This window comes from Rhincodon typus, chromosome 28 (assembly GCF_021869965.1).
Source record: "Rhincodon typus isolate 14 chromosome 28, sRhiTyp1.1, whole genome shotgun sequence".
NCBI classification, from domain to species: domain Eukaryota; kingdom Metazoa; phylum Chordata; class Chondrichthyes; order Orectolobiformes; family Rhincodontidae; genus Rhincodon; species Rhincodon typus.
Genome location: NC_063359.1, coordinates 36,367,901 through 36,377,250, shown reverse-complemented (window position 1 = coordinate 36,377,250; position 9,350 = coordinate 36,367,901). Strand labels below are relative to the sequence as shown.

General features: G+C 41.5%; 1 protein-coding gene across 1 annotated transcript in view; it reads left to right on the top strand.

Moving 5' to 3' along the window:
* LOC109918901 (centrosome-associated protein 350-like) overlaps positions 1-9,350 on the top strand; it is a 148,180-nt gene continuing 138,830 nt past the window's right edge. Inside the window, exon 1 of the mRNA XM_048613401.1 lies at positions 1-45. The gene's annotated coding sequence lies outside the window, so the exon portion shown is untranslated. The remainder of the gene's footprint in view (positions 46-9,350) is intronic.

The window sequence follows — 9,350 nt, the reverse complement described above, 5'->3', positions numbered from 1 at the left end:
ACTCGGTGCGAGACTCTAGATCTGGTCGCTGTCTGCTCCCTAAAGGTAAGGATTCAAGACACGGAGCGCAAACTCTCTCGTTTTTACTAAGTCACATCGACCGCACATTTCGATCTGTCTCTCTTTCAGAGTGCTGAAAAGTGCTTATTGCTAAGCATAATATCACCAGAAACTATTCTAATTTATATAGCTTTACATTGCTATTTTAAAAGCACATAATTGTACGTAGATACATGTGTACCATGTAGATGACGTATCAACTACCCCATCTATTTTCAAATTTGGAAAGTAGTTTTTAATGAGTAGTTCAACAGCATATAAAAAAAAATCTTTTTCTTCCCTGTCAACTTGCTAAGCACGTTTTGTATGCAGGACTGGTTAATCTGTTTTATTTCCTGTTAGATGAATTCGCGATAATTGCTTTACTTGCATAGTTTTTTTAAGCCCTTTTAAAAGAAGTCATTTGTATCTGTATTATTGGCTATTTTTACAGCATCTGTTACAGTAATTATTATAAAACAGCTGCTGGCTTTTAAAAAATGGCCATTTGCTCTGTGTGATTTATCTAAGTATATAATATTTTAACGTGAATGAATAGCTTTTGAAGGTTAACGCTCATTAAGGGAATCGCCCTGAAATTGGGGCACGGGGGTGCCAATGGGTTGGCAGGGACGTTTTTTTTTACCAAAAACAGGTGTTGAAAACTAACGGTTGTGTGGGTTTTGTTTGTCTTAGAACTTTAATTCTAGAGCCACAACTCACAAGAGAGTTGAGTTGATTTGCAGCTTGCATCTGTATCTACTCTGCCCTGTCTGTTGCTGTCAATAATAGCTGGAGTCACTTCTTACATTAAATCATAAAGCCCATTAATTTTTTATTTCCTTCCAACTCACTGCCTAAAAATATCCTGCTCATGAAAACTGGTTATGGATGGTTGTGCATCTTTCTTTGTGAACACTCCAGGAACATCAAAGCAGTCAGTGACCATAAATACTGCTTCAAAGGAGCTCATTTTTAGATTCAGTTTCTCTGTCCTCCTACATATTATTGTAGATGGCCAAAGTGAACTGAAGACAGTGATTTCCATCTTGGGTTTCAAATCCTTGTAAATGTTTCAGTCATTTAGCTCGCAGTTTGGTTTCCACAATTTAATGCTAATTTTGCAACTTATAACTCTCCTTACAGTCTCTTACAGGAAGTATTCAGAATTAATCCATGCACTATTATTAATCATCAAGGTAACACTTTTCAGTATGCAGTAATATTCTGGTGCTTAGCATCAATCCACTTAAAATCTGGTACTAATTAATAATGTTACTTGACATAAAATGTCACTTCATTTGGTATCTGTTAATATCTAATTAATTTCAAAGAAAGACAGACTTGAAATTCTCTAAAACCTCGGATGAAAGCACATTGGTATTTAATGAATGATGTGCTTTTGAACTGTGGTCACTGCCATAATAGAGGAGATGAAGCAACCAATCTGAACACGGCAAAATTATCCAAACATCCAAAAATCCAATTAGGAGCAGGAGTAGGCCATTTGGCTGCTCCACCATTCAGTAAGAAGTCACAAGGCACCAGGTTATAGTCCAACAGCTTAGTTGAAATCACCAGCTTTTGGAGAGCTGCTTTGAAGTCACCTCACCTGACGAAGGAGCAGTGCTACGAAAGCTTGTGATTTCAAATAAGCATGTTGGACTGTAACCTGGTGTTGTGAGGCTTCTGATTTTGTCCACCCCAGTCCAACACCGGCACCTCCACATCATGGCCATCATTCACTAAGTTCGTGACCAGGCTGACAAACAGCAAGTGGTAATGACAAGATAATCTGCTGCAATTTGATTGGCTTGAAGGATAAATATAGGCTAGCAACTAGCAAATTTGCCTGGCCTTTGACATAAGTTTTACAGGATCTTTTACAGCCGATTGTAAAGTCAGCAACCTCTGACAATGCAGCACTTCCTCAATATCGCACTGACATATCAGTCTGGATTATGTGCTTAAGTCTTTGAAGTGGAACTTAGACCCTCCACTGGATGAGAGGGAATAATGCCCTTTTTTTATTTGATATATTCCGGTGTGTTGGTTTCAGCTGGGTGAACGTTTATACAAACCTGGTGTATGATAGTAGTTTGTAAGCATTATGGATGAGTCTGAATCTCCATAGAAGTTGTGTTTCTTTGCATAATAATAAAAAAAAAGTGCTGAACATACTCCTAGGATCCTTAAGGGCCTGACTGGATAAATTCTCACGGGATGTCTCCCCTCATGGGAGAGTCTAGGACCAAAGGGCATAGTCTCAGAAATAAGAAACACCAATTTAATACAGGGATGAGGGGGAGTTTCTTCTTTTTTTTGAAACTCCTTGCCAAAGTGAGCTGTGAGGCAGAGTCCTTGTATATATTTAAAGCTGGGATAGATTCTTGATCAGCTGGGGAATCAAGGATTACGGGGAAAGGACAGAAAAGTGGACGTGAGGAATGTCACATCAGCCATGATCTTATTGAACGGTGGAGCAGGCTTGAGGGGCCAAATGGCCTAGTTCCTGTTTCCTATGGTCTTACACTCTGGCAACATTTATGGCGAGACTGACTCTTCTTGAACACTTTGCATTTTCATTTCAGATTTCCAGCATCCCAATAAATTGGTTTTATGGTGTTTTTTTTTCTAGTTTGCTAGTTTAATCTGGCTCTCGCCCTTCATCTTCTTTATTACGAACCCAGTTGATCAAGAATTTGGTCAGTTGTTGAAATGTGTCTGTCTATTGCGATGTGTCATTTCTTTTGTCTGACCATGCTCACGGAGATCCTTGGGATGTTTTACAAGGGGTAAGGCACTACAAAAATGCAAGATGTTGTCCTAGGAAAAATAATATTGTCACTTTGAAAGACTTTTGCATAGTGCGTGTAAGGGAGTTTATGGTTGAATTTCAAGCAGCTTCCAGAACTAATGCTGCACATTTTAAATTTGAGGACTCAATGAACCTTTCATGAAACTTCCAGAGTGCAGGAAGCTCAGTGTATTAGTGCACTGTTGTGCAGTGCTGTAACAATGGAGGATGTAGATTTAATTACTCTATTATTCCTTTTGAGGAGATTGATTGCAGCTCCATGTATGAAAATGAAAGAACTGTTGTTCCCAGTCTGCTTTGTATATTTTCCGGTGTCTAACTGAACATTACCTTTTGAGCCTTGAAAATAGAACCTTAACTTGGCAGTTCTCTTGATAGTTCGATGTATACCTGGAAGATAAGAAGGCTGTGAATGGTTTTGAGGTGAACAAGGTTTTTAAAATGGAGACTGACTGACTTTTCTTTACAAGGCCAATGTCTGAGAATGGAATTATTTGTGTGGACGAAAATCCTAACTGTTTTATCTGATAAATAGTTTTGCTAAAGATCCGTAGTCAGCACCTTCCAAACCCATGATCAGAATACAAGGACAGCAGATAAATGGGAATATCATCACCTGCAAGTTCCCCTCCAAGCTACTCATCATCTTGACTTGGAAAAATATTCAAGTGTTCCTTCAGCGTCGCTGGGTTAAAATTCTGGAATTCGCTCCCTAACAACATTGGGGGGGTCTAACTACAACAAGTGGACTAAAGCAGTTCAAGAAAGCGGCTCACCACCGTCTTCTCAAGGCAATTAGGGGTGGGTATTAAATGCTGGCCGAGCCAGTGATGCCCACGTCCCAAGAGTGAATAATTTAAAAAATCCATATCAATCAGGGCTCTGTAATCTGAGGACTACCTACAACTCAAAGCATCAACAATATATCCCTCAAAGCCCCACCCATGATGTCTTAATTTTCATTTATATTTATTATCCTGATGATTTTTGGGGTCAAGGAGCTTAGAAAGAGCTAGTGCCTCACTTGTGGGATCAATCTTAAACCAGGACCTTGAGATCTGGTTCCACCAAACTTTTGAAGTGAAGATTTAAATGCTATGGGGAATGTAAAAGGTGTTCAACAGTGTTTCTTGATGCTATGGGAATCACCAGGGTAGATGCTGAAAGAATGCTTTCCCCTTGTGGACGATTGGAGGACACTGCTTTAAAATATGGTACGTCACATTTAAGACTGGGATGGGGAGGCATTTCATCTCTCCATTGGCTTTTAGTCTTTTCTTCCCAAGAAGCAGTAGAGGCTGTGTCATTGAAGATATTCAAGGCTGAGCTGGACAGATTTTTGATCCACAAGGAAGTCAAGAACTATGGTGGGGGCGGGGCAGGTAGGAAATGGAGTAATGGCCACAATTAGATCAGTCATGATCTCATTGAATGGAGGAACAGACTCGAGAGACCTACTACTCTTCTGTTTCTCCTGATCTTATAAAACAGGTGAATAATTAAATGTGCAGCCCATGTTACATCTCTCCCAGTTTTTCTTTAATTGATAATTGGGAGATTCTTCCCCAAACCCCCTACTGCCCGGATGTGCTCCTGAGGCTATGTTGAGCATTTATGTGGACTATGTGACAAAAGCCTAGCAACCCCAAAGTAAAAGGCAGAAGATTAAGAAGGATTCCTAATTTTCATCCACTCCACTGGGGAATACTCATTTTTTTAAAGAGCACACATTGTTAAAAGGAGGGCGAACTGTATCTCTGGATCACTAGTGAAGAAGGGAGGGCGCAGTAGGTTGGACTGTAGCTTGCATCTACTTTGAGCAAGCACCCAATCTTCCCAACTTCATTGATCTCTCCAGTAATTGTCGGGCAGTGCAAGGGCTCCCATTAGAGGGTGGTGTGATGCTCATCCCTGAAACCCCACTGTCAGGGAAATCCGTGGGGGTTGTGGGGCAGACTGAAGAATTGCAAGTATACCTCCTTATGTTTCATAGAATCATAGAATCCCTACAGTGTGGAAACAGGCCCTTCGGCCCAACATTTCCACACCGAACCTCAGAGCATCCCACCCAGACCCATCCCCCTATAATCCACCTAATCTACACATCCCTGAACACTATGGGCAATTTAGAATGGCCAATCCACCTAGCCTGCACATCTTTGGACTGTGAGAGGAAACCGGAGCACCCGGAGGAAACCCACACAGACACAGGGAGAATGTGCAGACTCCACACAGACAGTCGCCTGAGGGTGGAATCGAACCCGGGTCCGTGGTGCTGTGAGGCAGCAGCGCTAACCACTGAGCCACCGTGCCGCCCCATATTAATAATTAATCATTTAATAATTTCTGCCCCTTCCTCGTCCAGTCCAGTTCGAATATTTTGGTTGGTCTGAATTGGGTGCCTTAAGTACCAATCTCTCATGCCACACTTAAGAGGCCTATAGCTGCCTGTGACTTTTCTTGGTTCATTGGCACGTCTGCGACTTGTTTGAGCTGGGCCTGTGTCAGGTGACCAGGGTTATGCAAACAGATGTGATTGGGAGCAGTCAATAATGCCCTGGGCACAAATGGATAGGAAGAAAGGCTCACAAACATCAGGCACAGTATTCCAAAGCATTTAGCAGCCCATGGATGTGTCGTGATGCAAACTGAACATATTTGATTATTACAAGCCTCATATGCTTCAGATCCTTCCTAGATTTTCAAATTCATATCTTTTCTTTCAAATCCCTCATTTTTCCCAATGTTTGTAACCGCCTCCGGTCCTTGAACTCTCTGAGAATGCTCATTCTTCCAATTCTGGTCCTGTGCACATCCCTGAATTTAATTGTTCCAAGTTTTTATTCTAGCTCCTTTTTAAATTAGGTAATATCGCATGAGGGCATGTTACATAATAGGCCAGTATCTAAAGTTTTCTATTTGATCCCTGGGATTGGCACAGATTATCTTGTGATTAGGCAAGTAAAGGAACAGTTCAGGGTACGGGAAGTGAGGAATAATCCATTGGAACATTTTGAGACCTTGAATCTAAGGTAATCTATCTCAACTCATGACACAAAAGTAGGACACATCTCTCTCATGACCTCCTCAAATTCAAATGGCTGAGGAATAAGCATCCCATGCCATTCGATAGGATCACGACTGATCCAACATTCCTTATATCCACTTTCGTGCATTTTCCCCATAAGCCTTGATTCCCCAACTGATCAAGAATCTATTCATCTCAGCCTTCAATATGCATAAAGACACCGCACCCACAGCTCCCTGTGGCAAGGAGTTCCAAAGACACTTAATGTCTGAGGAAAGAAATTCCTCCTCATTTCAGTCTTAAATTGGCAGCCCTTTGTTCTGTGACTATGCCCTCCTCTCTTAGACTCTCTCGTGAGGGGAAACATCCTCTCAGCATTTACCCTTAAGTCCTACCCTTAAAAATCCTACATGTTTCACTGAAGTCCCCTCTCATGCTTCTAAAGTCCAGTGAGTAGAGTCCCAACCTGTTTAGCCTCTGCCTAGTGAACCTCCACTGAACTGCCTCCAATGAAATGATACCTTTACTTAAATAAGGGGACAAAATCTGCTGACAGTTCTCCAGATGAGGTCTCACCAGCACCTTGTACAGTTACAGTAAGACTCCAACCCCCTCAAAATAAAGGCATACTGTGTTAGCGCTAGATTTTATTCCAAAGGTGAATGGTGCTGTATAAATGCAAATTGTTGATGCTGGTGTAGCATGTCGATTTGGCAAACCAAGGATGTGCATCCAGAGTTGAAGATAATTAAAATAACCGAGTTGTCCCCTGATATGAGCCCTGTTAAATGTATTACCCAGCAATGTGCCTGAATTTGACACATTTCCAGGCAAAATCAACAAACTGTGTCAAGTGGTTTTGAACGACTTTTCAGACCAACTGTGCATGTATAAAATGGTGCATTTTCAAAGTTGTTTTGCATACCAGATTACAAAGTGAACTTGTTTCAACCCTGGGGATAGCAAGTTCACAGAACCAATTTTAAGCGACCAGTCAGAGGTGTTGGGCGTTTAACTGCATATTTTTTTTTGATCTGAGCATTCAGATTCTTAATCATCCTGAGAGACGCTAGAAGCTCAGCTGTATCTGACCTTTATGATCAGTTTGATGGATGGGAATGTTGTTTACCCTAGCTGTCCAAGTGTCAGCTGTGGCTCAGTTGGTGGCACAGAGGTTAACAGAAAACTCTGCATTCAAGTCCGATAGAGGAACTGGCACCCTGTCACACTGAATTCAGTGATTTACCGTCCTATCCCAGGGACGGAGAACCAGAACAAATATAACTTACTGCTGGAGGACCATCAACTGAGTGAAAGATGTCTTTTGATCTGCCCAAGTTTTGCTGGCCTCCTAATGATGGAGCTGTTGACGGCCTCATGTTGCAGACTGTCATGCTCCAAGGTTCAGGACGACTTGCTGAAGGACACATTAAAACTTGGACGGCCACTGCAAAGGTTCAGTGGTGAAAAGCCACTCTTTAAGGCGGTCCTGCTGTCCGAAATCAAAGGGCTGGACCCTGTGGAAAATGAGCTGAATGCACCGAAGAATGTTTGACGTGAACTGTACATGCATATTGAAAATAGAACCTGCAATTGCGAGTGTAGCGAGGCACATCACAATACCACATACAATGTTGCAGCGGAGTCATTGAGTTTTACAGCGCGGAAACAGACCTTTTGGTCAATCCTGTCCGCACCGACCAGATATCCTAAATTAATCTAGTCCAATTTGCCAGCATTTGGCCTATATCCCTCTAAACCCTTCTTATTCATATACCCATCCAGATGCCTTTTAAATGTTGTAACTGTACCAACCTCCACCACTTCCTCTGGCAGCTCATTCCATACACACACCAACCTCTGCATGAAAATGTTGCCCCTCAGGTCCTTTTCAAATCTTTCCACTCTCACCTTAAGCCTATGCCCGAATAGTTTTGGACTCCCCTAGCCTGGGAAAAAGAATTTGTCTATTCACTCTATCCATGCTCCTCATGATTTTGTAAGCCTCCGACACTCCAGGGAGAAAAGCCCCAGCCTATTCAGCCTCTCCCTGTAAATCAAACCCACCAACCCTGGCAACATCCTTGTAAATCTTTTCTGAACCCCATCAAGTTTAACAGCAGCTTTCGTATAGCAGGGAACGCAGTATTCTAGAAAGTTGGCCGCACCAATGTCCTGTCCAGTCACAACAAGACATCGCAACTCCTATACTCAACACACTGAACAATGAAGGCAAGCATACCAAATGCTGTCTTCACCACCCTGTCTAGCTGCAAGGTACTATGCACCTAGGCCTCTATGTTCAATAATTCTCCCCAGGACCCTACCATTAACTGTAAGTCCTGCCCCAGTTTGCCTTACCAAAATTTATCTTAATTGAACTCTATCTGCTGCTCCTCGGCCCATTAGATCATCTGATCAAAGTCCCTTTGTACTCTGAGACAGCCTTCTTTACAGTCCACTATACCACCAATTTTGGTGTCATCTGCAAACCTAAGCATACCTCCCTATAGTCACATCCAAATCATTTATATAAATGACAAAAAGGAGTGGACCCAGCACCGATCCTTGTCTGACACGACTAGTTACAGGCCTCCAGTCTGAAAAACAGCCCTCTACCAGTAATCTCTGTCTCCTATCGTCAAGTCAATTGTGTCCAATTCTGGTTAAACCTGGCTCTTAGACTGATCAATGCAATCTTTTTTATAATTTGTGATTATATATTCTCTATTGTGAAAGCTATGAATAAAATGTAATTTCTAATGTTTAAAACTTGAGGAATGCCTCCCATGAATATTATTTTAATTATCTTCAACTTGATAAAAATCTACTCTTTATTCGGATGTCTGCTTTGCTTTTTTGTTTGCGATTTAAAAGCAGCTTGCATATTTATCAGATATTTAATGTCATAAAACAGCACATGGTATATTATCAGTCAAAATTTGATACCATGCTACATGAGGAACTATTAGGACAGAATTAGGGTTTTGAGCAACTTAATGGAGGAGAACGAGGCAAAGGCATTCTGCAAGGGATTTCTAGAGCTTGGAGCCTCAATGACTGGGTCCACGGCTGCCAGTTTAAAAATGAAAAGAATTGTTTGTGTGCAAAAAGTCAGAACTATAGGAGTGCAAAGATCCTGAAAGCTTGTTAAGACACCAGCACAAATTGTAGAGCAACAGGTCATGGGTGTGTACATTGTTGAGTGAGACATTTAACTGAGGCTTCAGTTGTTCATTCAGGATTGTGCTTGGTAAGTACTAGTTGATGTCTTTGGCAGCATTGTTTTTTCAAACAACGCCACTGAAGGAAAAGAATAATTTAATGTTTTTAGCTCATCCTCGAACATTGTACAAAACAACTTCAATCTATGGCCACAGAAACTGGATTTCAAAGTAATTTATCATTTATATAAGTCTGGGAGCTGGATGTGAGCGATGATGATATACTAATGTCAGTCTTCTA